This window comes from Oryza sativa, chromosome 11 (assembly GCF_034140825.1).
Source record: "Oryza sativa Japonica Group chromosome 11, ASM3414082v1".
Taxonomy (NCBI): domain Eukaryota; kingdom Viridiplantae; phylum Streptophyta; class Magnoliopsida; order Poales; family Poaceae; genus Oryza; species Oryza sativa.
Window position 1 is genome coordinate 19760686 of NC_089045.1, and position 15155 is coordinate 19775840.

General features: G+C 45.1%; 1 pseudogene; it reads right to left on the minus strand.

The window, feature by feature from the left end:
- Positions 1-9448: 9448 nt before the first annotated feature.
- LOC136354191 (uncharacterized) lies at positions 9449-15036 on the minus strand (annotated as a pseudogene).
- Between the last annotated feature and the right edge of the window lie 119 nt (positions 15037-15155).

Below are 15155 nucleotides of genomic sequence, written 5' to 3' on the forward strand. Positions count from 1 at the left end.
GATCTCATATGCATGAGATATTCTCCAAGTTCTACTTGGAGGCCAATGCAATTCGAGGTATAAATACAAGGCCCCCTAGGGGGTACGTGATCATCGAATCATAGTATTGCCAGGCCATAACAGAAGAAATGACTCGAAGCCAACTCGCCGATTGATCTCATCCCGTCATTCTCGACAAACGTCTAATCGGTAATTGGACAGTTCTGTTGTTCTCTGTTGTAATCTCTGCGGTTCTCTTCATAATCGTATATAAATTGGATTAGGGCTATAACCTTACGAGGGACCTGAACCAGTATAAATCTTGTCTTCTATGTGTTTGGTGTCGTTTCATGTAGATCCGCTCTAATGTAACCCAAGTCCCTTAGGATCGTGTAGAAAAATATAGAACCCAATGGGCCAAAAGATGTGGTCTGGAAAAAAGGCAGGCATGCAAACTGTTGGTATTTCATAACGACATTACTAGAAATATTCATTACCAGCAATGGCGCCAGAAATAGTCCTGGTATATTTATGGTTACAGAAGTAATCCGCAAGCACACGGATATACCATTATAGCATTTCACCTGGAAGTATTCCAAGGTATCGTATTTTTAATCCCAACGGAAGATAATAAGAGTGAACTTTGCTAATGCACTTTATATATCGAATACGTATTTTAGGAGAAAAAATATTTCAAAAGAGTTAGAAGGAATCAAAAGAGACAACTACTCCCTCCGTTCTAAAATATAACAATTTTTTTGATGGATGGGATATATCCTATGACTATGAATCTGGACACCCATCCAAAAATTGTTATATTTTGGGACGGAGGGAGTAGTTGCCTACTTTGCATACATGTGATAGTGACAGGGCGTCCGATCCATCATTAGCCTAATTTACAGCATTCTCGGACATCTCTGGCTATGGCCATAAAAACAAGCAAGGAGAAAGAAGGGTACACTGTTACACAAAAGATTTTTCCATGCAGTCAAAATGCATTTTTCCGTACGGAGGTCTCGCCCGTCTGCACCCAGCTGTCTGCGAAAATCCATATTTTCGCGTGCGGGCGGCCCAACCGCATGGGATAATCCATCTTCCCGTGCGGTCTGGTTAAGTGGACCGTATGGGTTATTCGATTATCCCGTGCGGTCAAATTATACCGCCCGCACACAAAAAAAAACGAAAAAAAATAAAAAACATAAAATCCAAAACCCTAACCCTAACCCTAGAATCGCCCGCCACCATCGCTCGTGGTCATCGTCGTCGTCGCCGTCGTCGCGCCGCCGCCGCTCCTGAGCCCACCTCCACCGCGACCGGCCACCGTTGCCACTCCTGGGCGCCTCCTCCTCATCGTCGTTGTCGGCGCGGTGCTGATCCGGCCGGTCGCCCGCCGCACCGCCTCCCTGCCGCTCCAGGCTGCCGCCTTGTTGGCGGCGGCGGTGGCGAGCCGGGCGCCTCCCGCTCCCTGTGCGCTTGGTAGGGAGGGGAGGAGAGTAGAGGAGAGGAGAGGCAGAGAGAGGAGTGATTGAGGGAGAATAAAAGAAAAAGGAAGAGAGAAGGTGAAAATTTTGGAGTGGGAGGGAAAAGAGGTAGAGGTATTTTCGCGTGCGGACCCTTAAGAGGCCCACACCCAAAAATTGATTTTCATGTGTGGGCCTTTTAATGGTCTGCACACAAGAATAGGCTTATTTTTGCGTGCTGACCATTAAGCGGCCCGCCAGCGAAAATCGATTTTTGCTTGCGGGCCTTTTGAGGCTCTGCACTTGAAAATGGGAGGCCAATTTTTGCAGACGCACACGAAAACAGTCCGCCTGGGAAAATGGGAGCTCCTTCTCCAGGATAATCTTCTGTGTACTAGTGGTAGGAGAACGTTGGCGGGGTTGGGCCGTGAGAGCTCATCCTGTTTCCTCCAATATTTAAAGATCTAAACAAATCATGCTATACATGCACATCTTATTTTCTCGAAAATTGCACATCATATTTTCTCCATCCAAGGGTGCATATTAGCATATATGCTGGCATTATTGCATTGGTATCATCGGTCTTATCATTTATGTCGGTGATATGGGACCGGGGGTACCTGGGCTAGGGAGAAGGAAGCTTTTCCTGCGCTACGCACCCGGCGGGCCCAAAGCCCCCCTCGGGAGGGCTGGCGTTCGGCCAAAAAGTGGCCGCCCATCCCCCGGGGGGTTCGGGGTACCTCGTTGTACCCCTCGGACCCGAGGGGCTGAACCCCCCCCCCCCCGAGGCCTTTGCTTGGACGCCACGTGGCGGCTTGAGCGGGCGGGAGCGCCGTCTGCCAAACGCATTTATGGGCGCGCTCCAACCGTCTCTGTCGCATTTAATGCGACGTGGCAAGTCGTGCACCGCCCATTGATGGACGTGCGCCAGGCGACTGTTTCTTGACCGGACTGTGACCCGGCGATGGACGGATGGGATAGGCAGCAGCGCACCCATGTCCCACTTTGTGTCAGGTGGCGTGGGGGCTGGTATACCCCGTCCCATCATGTGTAGAGAAGGGGCGTGCAGGTCGGTACTTCCCATGCACGTGTACCCATGAAGTCGCCAAGGAGTTATTAGGGAATGACGGGGGATGTCACCCGTCTCAGCAGGAGGACTTCGGTGGGGGCCACCTGAGGGCGGCCGCATGGATCGCTTCCGGCCGAAGGCATGGAGCGCCTTTCAATACAGGCAATGTGGGCCCCTCTCCTGGAGGGAGAGCATAGGAGCGGTGCATGTGGTATCCCCTTCATCTTTAAAAGGAAGACCTTACCCTACGAGCAAGGGGACGACTCTTGATAGATCGGATTCTAGGAAAAGGCTAGCCAAGCCCTAGTTTGTACAACTAGGATCCGAACTCTTGGTAACCTCGGGAAGATCAACATACACATAGGAGTAGTGTATTACGCTCCATAGCGGCCTAAACCATTATAATCCCTCTCTCTCTTTTCCTCACCATCCACCTCGCAACTCTAGTCCCAGCGGATCCGTCTCGCCTGTGCGAGAATACGTTCTTAAGCATCGCGTCCGGTCCCCTAGCCGAACTCACAAAGGGGGGCCTCACAACCTCTCGCTAGAGAGGATCACCAATCACCCTCCGAAAATTTCCTTTTTAAAACTAAACTGGACAGAAGAGTTGCCAGATGTATTTCAATAAGAATGAAAACCCAAATGGATAAAAAAAAGAACCCTTTGAAAAATCTAATAAAACGCCTCAAACATTGGTTGGCTAAACAAGTAAACATACGACACTATGAAAGAATTCTATGATAGTCTCTAACTCCCAGCAACTTAATCATTAACAAGAACATGTCGTGGGCATGTGTTTTGGTTAGGCTTGGCTGAGTTTTGTAAGAAAAGATAGTAGCTAGCTCCGACTTCGCAAACACATATTATCGTTGCCGAGCTTGTCGTTATAACAACATAGTATCTCCAACTTCATTTTTACGGACATATCATCGTTGCCAAGCACGTTGCCAAGATGATAACCAAGATGATAAAGCAGCTTTGACTTATCACGCTGGACATCAGCCAAAGCCACCAAAGCTCCACTTCCTTCCCACAGCTAGCGATGTCCATAGAAAGGATATTTCATGTGTTATCGTTGTTGGGTTTCATTGCACCTAATAACGAAGCAGCTCCGACTCCACCGAGCAAATTCATACGAAGAGTGCTAGTTGCTCAATGTAGCACAAGAAGTAGAAACAATGCAGGTGAGTCCTTGTAAAAACTCCTAATTAAGCCTGTACAGTGTTGGAGGCAGTGTAGTGTTACCAACTTGTAACAGAAGAAAGAGATCAAGATAGAATCAGAGAGGAATTAGACAGAGAAAGACAAGTTGGCGAGGAGGAGAGATTCTTTAGTATAGAGAGAATAGTTCAGATTACAATTCAATATCCTGTCTCTCCCTCCTAGCCTCTGTTTATAGCTTGCTAATTAACCCATTGCTCACCCTTATACTTTGGGTTGGGTTTTCTTACACGCTTGTCACTACTACAGCCCACTAACAACTCATTGACTTGAGGTGAGCTGCTAGGCGTGACATTCCTCCCTCCTTGAAAAGCAACTTGACCCCAAGCTGTAGCCATAGAAAATTGATGTTTAAGAGCTTCAAAGTCCTCCCAAGTGGCTGTAGCAGAAGAGGATCCAGACCACTATACCAAAACCTGCACAATCATCTTGTCGCCCTTACGGCGCAGACGACGCTGAAGCACCAAAACAAGCACATCAAGATGACCAGTATCCGGATCCAAACGAGGCAAATAAGACTGAACTTGTTCAGAAGGAGCCACTGCTTTCTTGAGTTGAGAGACATGTACCACCGGATGAATAAGTATAGTGGCCGGTAGCTCCAACTGATAAGCAACAGAGCCAATGCGCTGCAGAACTTGAAAAGGGCCATAAAATTTGAAGGCTAGTTTCTGATTGGAACGAGTCATCACGGACTGCTGCACATATGGCTGCAATTTCATAAACACCCAATCACCCACGGCAAAAATCCTCTCAGTTCGTTTGGAATCAGCTTGATGTTTCATACATTGCTGAGCACGCATCAAATGATGGTGAATCAAAAGTTTCATATTGTTGCGATCTTGAAGCCAAGAATCCAAAGAACTAGGCATACCCACTGAATCACCAGAGCAGAATGGAATGATGTGTTGTACCAAAATTGGGCCAAAGCCAACCACTGACTCCAACGAGCAGGGCACGCATGAACAAAGCAGCGAAGAAACATCTCAAGACATTGATTAACGCGCTCTGTCTGCCCATCCGACTGTGGATGATAAGATGAACTCATGCGCAATTGGGTACCAGCACGAAGAAGTAATTCCTTCCACAAATTACTGGTGAAAACACGATCTCGACCAGAGACAATAGCCTGAGGTAAGCCATGAATGCATTGAATTGTGTTCATAAACAACTGAGCCACTATTATAGATGTGAAAGGATGCCGAAGTGGAAGAAAATGAGCAAATTTAGTGAACTTGTCCACCACCACAAAGATACAGTTATAAGAAGCTGAACACGGCAGCCCTTCCCCAAAATCCATAGATATTACTTGCTAAGCATGCTCAGGAATTTGCAGCAGCTGCAGAAGTCTAGGGTAAGCAACATGTTCAGGTTTAGCTCTTTGATAGGTATCACAACTCTGAACAAAATCATGCACACATTTGCGTAGTCCTGGCCAAGCAAAAAGCTGCTTCACTCTTTGATATGTCACTTGAATACCAGAGTGTCCTCCCACAGCAGAAGCATGTAAGTTGGCCAAAATCTGCTGCTGCAACTGGACATTATTACCAACCCAGACACGGCGCTTAAAATACATCAGACCATCCTATAACTCAAAATTAGAGTTAGGAGAAGCACCAAGAGCAAAAGAGGCAATAATTTTCTGTTTGTCAGAATCAACCGAATATCCCTGTATCACATCCTGCAACCAAGCCGGAAAAGAAACTGACAGAGCACACAAAACCGACAATCCATCAGGTACTCTGCGAGATAACGCATCAGTAGCCGCATTGTCCAAACCATGCTTGTAAACAATACGATAGCGTAGACCCAAGAGTTTGGTCAGTGCCTTTTGTTGCCAAGGAGTAGACAAACGCTGATCATCCAAAAAAGACAAACTTCTATGATCAATGCGTATCACAAATTCGTCATGTTGCAAATATGAACGCCATTGCTCCACTGCTAATATAATGGCCAAACTTTCCTTCTCATATGTCGACAACGATTGTGTGCGAGGACCCAAAGCTTTACTGAGAAAAGCTAATGGGTGCTGATCTTGCATCAAGACAGCACCAATACCTTGATCCGAAGCATCAGTCTCAACAACAAACTGCTTCCGAAAATCAAGTAACGCCAAAACAGGAGCAGAGATGAAGGCAGACTTCAGAATATCAAAAGCTTCCTGATGATGAACAGTCCACATTAAAGTCTACTATAATGCCAAAATGACACACAAATTTGCGGTAATATCCAGCTAAACCCAGAAAACTTCGAACCTCTTTCACATTTACTGGAACCGGCCAAGTCTTAACTACCTGAATCTTCTCAGGATCAGTAGCAACACCATGCTCACTTATGATATGTCCCAGATAAGCTAGACTTGGTTGAGCAAACGAGCATTTAGATAACTTGACTTGCATCTGATTGGTGTGTAAGATCTCAAATACTTGTTGCAAATGCTTCTCATGTTCAGCCAATGTTTTACTATAAATGAGGATATCATCGACAAAAACTAGCACACTGTGACGCAAATGTTCGACCAAAACTGAATTCATGACACCTTGAAAAGTTGCAGGTGCACTTGTAAGACCGAAAGGAATTACCTTAAACTCATAATGTCCATTATGAGTTTTAAAAGCAGTTTTCGGCTCTTCTCCAGCTGCCATTCGAATTTGATGATAACCGGAGCGTAAGTCCAATTTAGAAAACCGACAAGCACCGGCCAATTCATCCAACAATTCATCAATGATTGGCAAGGGGTACTTATTCTTGACTGTTATGGCATTCAAGTGACGATAATCCACACAAAAATGCCATGAACCATCCTTTTTCTTCACAAGCAAAACTGGGGAGGAAAAGGGACTAGCACTTGGCTGAATAATTCCTTTTTGCAACTTGTCTTTAACTTGCCTTTCAATCTCATCTTTTTAAGTTGGTGTATAACGGTATGGTCTAACATTAACAGGAACAGCCAAAGGTAACAATGGAGTGGTGTGATCATAAGGGCGCTCTGGTGGTAATGCAGTAGGTTCTTCAAAGAGAACAGAAAATTCAGATATCAATGTCTGAATTTGCGGTGGCACTGGCAGATCAGTATGCTCCTATTGAACTGCACATAACTGAACCAAACCTTCCACCGAATTCCTGAGTTTCAAAGCAACTAGCTGTTCCTGAGAGATCACATCATAACTAGTCACTTCATTTTAGACACCTTGGATGGTCACCTGATGTGTTCCCAGTGTCAAACGAATAGTCTTAGCTTGCCAATCAATATCCATGGGACTGTGTTGAGTTAACCAATCCATACCTAGTATGGCATCATAACCCCCCATGGTGATCACCTTGAAAGTAGTACAAAAACCAAAACCTTGTGCAGACCAGACTGTGTTTGGTAATTCTGTCAAACAACGCAACATCTCCCCATTAGCCACTTTAACTGACAAAGGCCGTCGCAATGGCTGAACCCCTTCCAACTGATCAGCAAAAGCAACACTGAGAAAACTAGTGGAACTCCCCGAGTCAACTAGAATTAACACATCTCTGCCTTGAATTTTACCATGCAGCCGCTTGGTAGAAGAAGAAACTATACCCTGAATAGCATGAATTGACAGAGCCAAAAGAGTAGCCTGATCATTGTCGTCAGAACTGCAACTGGAATGGTCATCAGCTGGAAACAAGGCAAACAACTCCTAAACAGCATGTAGTTGTACTGTTCCTGAACATTTGTGTGACAGTGACCATTTCTCAGCACACAAATAGCAAAGTCCCTGAGCTCTCCTGTGAGCCTTCATTGCACTGGTCTTACCTGAAGTTTGAACAGAGCGTTGTCCATCAACAATTTTCTTCTCATCAGCCTTGTACACCCCTCGATCAGGAAAAACAATGGTCTTGCTAGGAGGGAGAGGAAGTGAATAAGCCCCTTTGAATTTAGCACCATGATCACCAAATTTGCGAGACTCAGTTGTCTTTGCTGCATCCACCAACTCCTCCTGTAACAAAGCCAAAACCAGAGCAGACTCCAAATCCACAGGTCTATGCATCAAAACAGAGTGGCGAATGTCTGCATGCAATCCTTCTGTGAACCGATGAACCAGATTCAAAGTGTTATACGTAGGATCATACACCAACAATTGATTCATCAGATCATCAAACCGCTCATAAAATTCACTGACCGAGCCGGTTTGCTTAATGTGATCAATCTGACGAATCAGATGTTGATGTTGATTATGATCAAACTTCTGATTCACCGCTTCAGAGAATACTACCCAATCTGAATGAATGAGATGCGCACACGAGGAACGCAATCAGGATGCAACCCTCCCAATGAAGTAAATGGTAGCAACCCGCACCCAAAGCCTCGGATGGGTGCCATAAACCCCAAAATAATGCTCACAACTCATCCACCAATTCTGTGGATCGGATCCATCAAATTGGGGAAAATCCAACTTAGGCAACCGGGAATTCAAACCCTGCTCGTTCTGATTTCCCCACTCTTCACGACCCGAATGTGCAAAAAAATCCAACGAACTGCGGAAATTAGAAGGAGTTTGGGGCGTACCCTTGGTCGGGGGTGGCACGAGAGTGGTGACCGCTCCTGGTGCCCTCCCCCTATTCAGATGAGCAACGCGGTGGCCATCCAGGCCGAGGTCACCGCCCGATGATGAGCCGGCGAAGCATGGCGAAGTCGGTGGAGTCGGCAGCAACGGTGGTCGCCTGTCGCCCTCCTCCATGAATCCGCACCCCGACGAGTTGTTCGATCCTCCACCTCCTCCGAGTTGTTGCTTGTCGAATTTCCGCACTTGCGTCTTCAAATCCGCCATGTCGTGCTGCAAATCCTGGACTGCAGAATCAACTTGTGGATGTCATCCCGAAATTTAATGATCCAGTTTCAGCATCATCTCCTGCGTCTCGCCCTGCTTGGTCACCAGCGCACCAATGGCCACCTGGATCTCTGACAACGTCTTCCCGAGACCTTCCTATTGCTTCTCCATCATGTTGACCTAAAGTTGCAATCGAGTTTGGAATTTTGGCTTCTCCAGGATGAACTGCTCTGATACCAAATGTTACCAACTTGCAATAGAAGAAAGACATCAAGATAGAATCGGAGAGGAATTAGACAGATAAAGACAAGTTGGCGAGGAGGAGAGATTCTTCAGTATAGAGAGAATAGTTCAGATTACAATTCAATATCCTGTCTCTCCCTCCTAGCCTCTATTTATAGCTTGCTAATTAACCCATTGCTCACCCTTAGACTTTGGGTTAGGTTTTCTTACACGCTTGTCACTACTACAGCCCACTAACGGCCCATCGACTTGAGGTGAGCTGCTAGGCGTGACATGCAGGAAGCCACAAGCAGCCCCCACTGCACGAGTAAGATTCTCCAAAGCAACGCTGAAGTTACATGCTGTTACCGCTCTTCCATCATTTCTAGTAACCCTGTTTAATTCAACGTTGCAGAAGCCCTGAGCAAACATTAGTTGCAGCAACCAATAGGCAAGAATATATATGGCAAACATAGTCAGTTAGGGATTTTTGTATATATATATATGCTCTTCGATTGTCGCTTAATTCTTTTATTTTTTGCGGGGAAGAGCAGAAATATATTACTCAATCAAAGTGTCAGTACAGACTAACTGAGAGATAAAACTGCAAGTATCTCCTAACCAAAAATCAGAAACAAAATCTGAACGAGCCTTACTAGCTAGCACATGACTTGCATTGTTCTGGGAGCGTGAATCTTCTAGATGATGATTTCCCTTTCCCTGGCGAGGAGGTGTTTAACTTCGTGAACAATATGAGCTTGGACTGATAGATCCTTCTCTTTAGACTGAATGAGCTGGGAGGCCACCAAACAATCAGTCTCCACTACAATGGGCAACAAAGTCCATTGGATTTCTAAGGTAATTCCCTCCACACAAGATAGGAGTTCTGCTTCTAGGGCATCACTGCAACGGTCAGCACCCTGCAAGAGGAGAATATAACTTTCCCTGTATTATCTCTGAGAATCATACCAATACCTCCCCTTCCCTCTTGAGCATCAAAAGATCCATCCACATTCAGTTTCATCCACCCTTCCTTTGGCTTTTCCCACTGCATCTTTGTTTTGTCCTAGGCAGTACGACGGACTCCTGACCCCTGGCTTGTGTAATTCACCATATACTCCCTTTTTCCATATTTGTTGAGGGATTTTGACTTAATTGGCATAGCGTCGCCATGTAACTTTCCAAAAATCTTTTCGATGCTTCAATCGGAGGGGCCAATTTGCCATGAAACAGCTCATTGCGAACATACCAGTTTCGCCATAAAACAATCAAAGACATAGCTCTTTCATGTTTCTGAATTCTATCCAGCCAGTCAAATAACCATGCCGTCCCACCTCTAATCAGGTTCATATCAAAAGATAGATTTCCAGCCTTAAGCATAGTTTGCCAGAGTTTACTAGCATATGGATAGTGACATAAAGCATGTCATTTATCCTCTGTCTCTCTTCCATAGATGATGCACATGTCAATTGATTCCAGGTTTCTCCTTTTCCTATTTTCCATAGTTGCCAGGCTATTTGTAGCTGCCCTCCAAGCAAAAATTTTGACCTTTTGTGGCACATTGCACTTCTAAATCAGATCCCATGATTTCTTTGCAATGTTTTCTGAAGAGCTTGAACTTTCTTCCAAATTAGCCAACCTAGCTGCAAGATGGTACACGCTTGGCACAGAGAACCTACCAAATTTATCAGGATTCCAGGCGATGATATCCTCCTCTTCTCTGTAGGGGAGTCGGATCTTCAGAATGTGTTCTGCATCTATATATACCCCAAAAATACTGGGATATTTTATTAGCATCCTATGAACCATTCTCTGTTATTAACTCTGAAACCCACCTAAGTCTACAATTACCTTTGACTGTGATTGGTTTGCTTGAGAACTCCCTTGGTATCCAAGGATCTCTCCAAATGAGTACTGATTTCCCATTACCAATCCTCCACACAAGTTTCAGCAGCTCTAGGCCATGTTCAACACCTTTCCAACTAGGTGAAGCAGTACAATACTTTGCTTTTAACACTCTTGCACATAGGCTATCTGGGAACTCAAGCAGTCGCCAAGCTTGGCGGGCCAACAAAGCTTGATTAAACAATCTAATGTCTCGGAAACCCATACCACCACATTGTTTGGGTTTCGTCAATGAATCCCAAGATTTCCAGTGTGTTCTTCGTCGGTTGCTGTCTGCCCCCACCAAAAGTTTCTAGTGAGTTTATTTAGGTCCTCACAGACTGATTCGGGTAATTTAAAAATACCCATTACATATACTGGAATGGCTTGAATGGCTGCCTTGATCAAGACCTCCTAACCCCCAGAAGATAGCGGATTTTCACCCCATTGGATTACTCTCTTCCAGATTTTCTCTTGTAGACTTTGAAATTTACCTTTGTTCATCCTCACTTCAGGAGTGGGAAACCTCAAATACTTCTCTTCGAAACTATCCTTCTCGATCTGAAGAATACCCTTAATGGTTTCCTGCACCACAGGAGGTGAAGCTTCTCCAAACATAATTGAGCATTTCCCCGGATTTATTAGTTGTCCCGTGCCCTTGGCATATGTGTTAAGGACATTTTTAACAGCCATAGCTTGTTGTTGTTCAGCTTTAAAGAACAGAAGTGTATCATCAGCAAACAACAGATGTGAAATGCCCGTAGCTCGACGACAGATCCGCAGAGGGGTAATTTCATCTTGTGACATCTTTTCTTTCAAGAGCAAGAATAATCCATCAGCTACAAAAAGAACAAGAATGGCGAGAGAGGGTCTCCCTGACGGAGTCCCCTGGAGGGAAAGAATGAACTAAGGAGGGTTCCGTGGAGTTTTACAAAATATCTTAGGGGTTACGCACGCCATTATCCAATTAACCCATCGGTGAGCAAAACCCAACTTGTTCATCGCAGATTCCAAAAATCGCCAATCCACTCGATCATAAGCTTTGGATAAATCTAATTTATATGCACATGCTGCTTTAACTGGACTTTTATTCTTCTGAATGGAGTGGAAGCACTCAAATGCTAAGTGGGCATTGTTAGTTATCATTCGACCTGGCACAAAGGCACTTTGCTCTTGGAGACAAGATCGTCCAAAACTGTCCTTAATCTGTTAACCAAGCACTTAAACACCACTTTGTAAACAACGTTGCATAGGCTAATGGGCCTAAAATCTTTCAAATCCACTGGCTGGTCAGACATCAGAATGAGAACAATAGCCGTATCATTCACGCCCATAGGCGTTAATCCAGTTTGAAAAATTTTGGTCACCGGATTAACAATATCCTGTTTCATAATACCCCGGTTTCGCTGATAAATCCGGGCGGGAAAGCCATTAGGTCCCAGGGATTTTAGTGGACCTATTTGGAATATTGCTAAAGCAATTTCCTCCTCCTTTATATCTTCACATAATTTATCATTCATAGCAGCTGTAACCTTCTTTTGGATCAGTCTGGTAACACATTCTGGGTCTAAGCTTGGGTCAGCTGCATATATCTTTTTGAAATAATCAACTGTCATACTTTTGTCGAACTATGAACATTGCCTTCACTGTCCCTGAGTTTATGGATCCGATTCTTTTTTGCTCTCCATACTGCACGGCTATGAAAGAAGCGCGTATTGCGGTCCCCCTCTTTTAGCCAGTTAATTCTGGACGGCTGCAGCCATAACATTTCTTCTCTATAAAGTAATTCATTCATTTGATCCGATGCCTGTCGAACTGTTGCACTGTCAGCCCCTGCCTCTAGGAGATCAGAGAGTTTCTTCCTTGCGCTTTCCAACTCCCTTCCTACATTCTTGATTTTCCTATTACTCCAGGAACGCAGGGCATACATTAACTTTAGTCAGTGTCAGGTTCACCTCTCCGAGGTCTCCTTTGTCCCCTGCCGAAGCCCAAGCATCTCCTACCACCTCCGTAAACTCTGCTTCCCTCTCCCAAATTATTTCATAATGTAGACACTTCTTGCGGGTCCTGCTGTCATCTTTCACATGGAAGTTTAAAAGAATTGGGCAGTGATCAGAACACGGAGACACAAGATGAACAACTTGTGCATTCGTGACGATGTCTCTCCATCTATCATCAGCAATAGCACGGTCTAGTCTCACTTTAACATTATTCCAACCTTCCCGTCGGTTATCGTAGGTGTGTGGCAATCCTTTAAAACCAAAATCCCGCAGTTCACAGATTTGCATGACATCCCGAAAGGCTTGCATTTGACTCTCATTTCTTGGAGTTCTCGAGAATTGTTCAAAATGCCAAAGAGCCTCATTGAAATCACTGGTAACCATCCATGGGAGATTAGAAGATTGCCTGATTGTATTCAACATAGACCACATACGGTGGCAATTTTCCACTTGTGGTTCGCATGTACGCATACGGTGGCGATTTTACACAAAGGTAACATGCCAAAGGGGATCATTCCGGAGACAAACGCATGTACGCATCAATATATCTTTCATTCATAGCTTTAACATCGATAGAAACAGACTCGTGCCAAAACAAAGCCAAACCACCACTCATACCTTCGCTACTAACTCCCTCAAAACCTCTAAGACCCAATGTCCTGCGAAGACGACAAACTTTCTCTACTTTCTGTCTAGTTTCACAAAGAAAAACTATCTGGAAAACCTGCCCCCCTTTACCAAGGCACACAAGTCATGAACTGTCGCAGTGTTCCCCAACCCACGACAATTCAACGCTAGGCAACTCATTGTCTCTGGCGGGACCCATCTTTAGGTCCCCCCAGTGAACCAGCAGCCTAGGGGCTGGTAGTTTCCATGTCCACCACATCACTTCCCTTCCCTGATTCCTTCTTAAACCTCTTCAGCGCCCTTGCAGTGCTTCCAGTCGTCTTCTGTTCCACTATTGGATCATCTCCTAGCTGCCTGTACTCCAGCAGAGCTTGTTTCACAATACCAGTTTTCCTTGACTCAATTTGGGACAAAGGCTTCCTTTTATTTGGGCTACTAATATCATCCACAGATCCCTCACCAATCGAGTCTTGAGGAGTACTTAGGTCCCTAATGGCTGGAATCATCTCACTTGACAGGATCGGTTAAGGTTCGTCACCTGTAGGTAACCCTGTCGCTGCTGCCACTGAAACCTGGGGATTGGTCTGATGACTCTGCCTTGTGTTGTTCACATCCGAGACCCGCATAAGGTTGGTCTATTCTGCTAACTGAGCATCCACTCCCTCATCTCCTTTAGTTTATCTAGTTTCAAAATCATCAAAAGCATCAACTCTGGGAAGAGTATCCGCTTGACGCCAATCGTCTTGTTTATTTCCTTTTGAAGATGAGCTCGCACTCCCTGCACCTCTGAATATTATTTTCCTTGACACTCCAGAATTTTGGACTGCTTTCACTCAACTCACTTTTCTTTCAAACGGTTTCAGAGGGGAGCAACGCAGCTCCATAGAGAAGAGTGAAGGACATCCTTCATCAGGCATCTTCTTTTCACATTCCTTGTCAGAATGTCCGATGAAACCACATAAGAAAAAAAAGTGTGGAATTCATTCATACCGAAGATTGAACCTGCGGAACTCTTCCCTACCCTTCAGCTTGATCTTGACTGCTAGCTGTGTTTTCAGAGGTTGATTTACAGGAAGATCCACTTGGATACGAAAAAAATCATGCTTACTACAACCATCCTCCTCTACGTCTACCTCCCGCACTCGGCCAATTCTACTACCAAGCAGTTCCCCTCTAGCAATGTTCATCATCACCAATAGGAGATCATAAATACGAACCTAGATGGGTACTGTCTCCAACGGTACCATTGACGGGCTTGTTAAACCATCAAAGTCAGCTATAAGCGATGCATCTCCCCTATGCAGCCAAGGTCCACCTTGAAGAACGAAGTTGTAATCCCCTTTCATGCTGAAAGTGATGATAAACAAATTATCTTTCAAAGATTTGTAACTCATCTCAGCACGGATTCTCCAAGCCCTTCTCATGTCCTCGGATAGTGCTACCACATTGGGAAATTTCAGAGAGTAGAATCTTGCCAAGATAGTCCACTGCCCTACCTTCTTTACCTCTTCTTCCTCAATCACCACCTCAACTGCATCTTCTTCCTCCTCTACAATTTCTCCTTCAGTAAGTCCCGCCGGTCCTTGATTAGAGGTACCTCCAACCTGAACACGAGCTGTGTGTTCCTGCATCCCATCTTGATGTATCGCCTCCGTCAATGTGGGTTCCATTGCTAACACAAGTTGTCGATCAGCCAAGACGTCATTCGACAGCTTCGGGCGGGTGATTATCTCACTGATAATCCCTTGTTCGCCCCCATCGTCAACAACCGCCATTGATTGATGAACAAGGACTTGACAATGAAAACCTAGATTGGAAATTGTAGAGATCACCTCCTGGTCAGCAAGATTGTGATCTTTTTGCCCTGAGCCCTGCGGTACTTTATAGCTCAGCC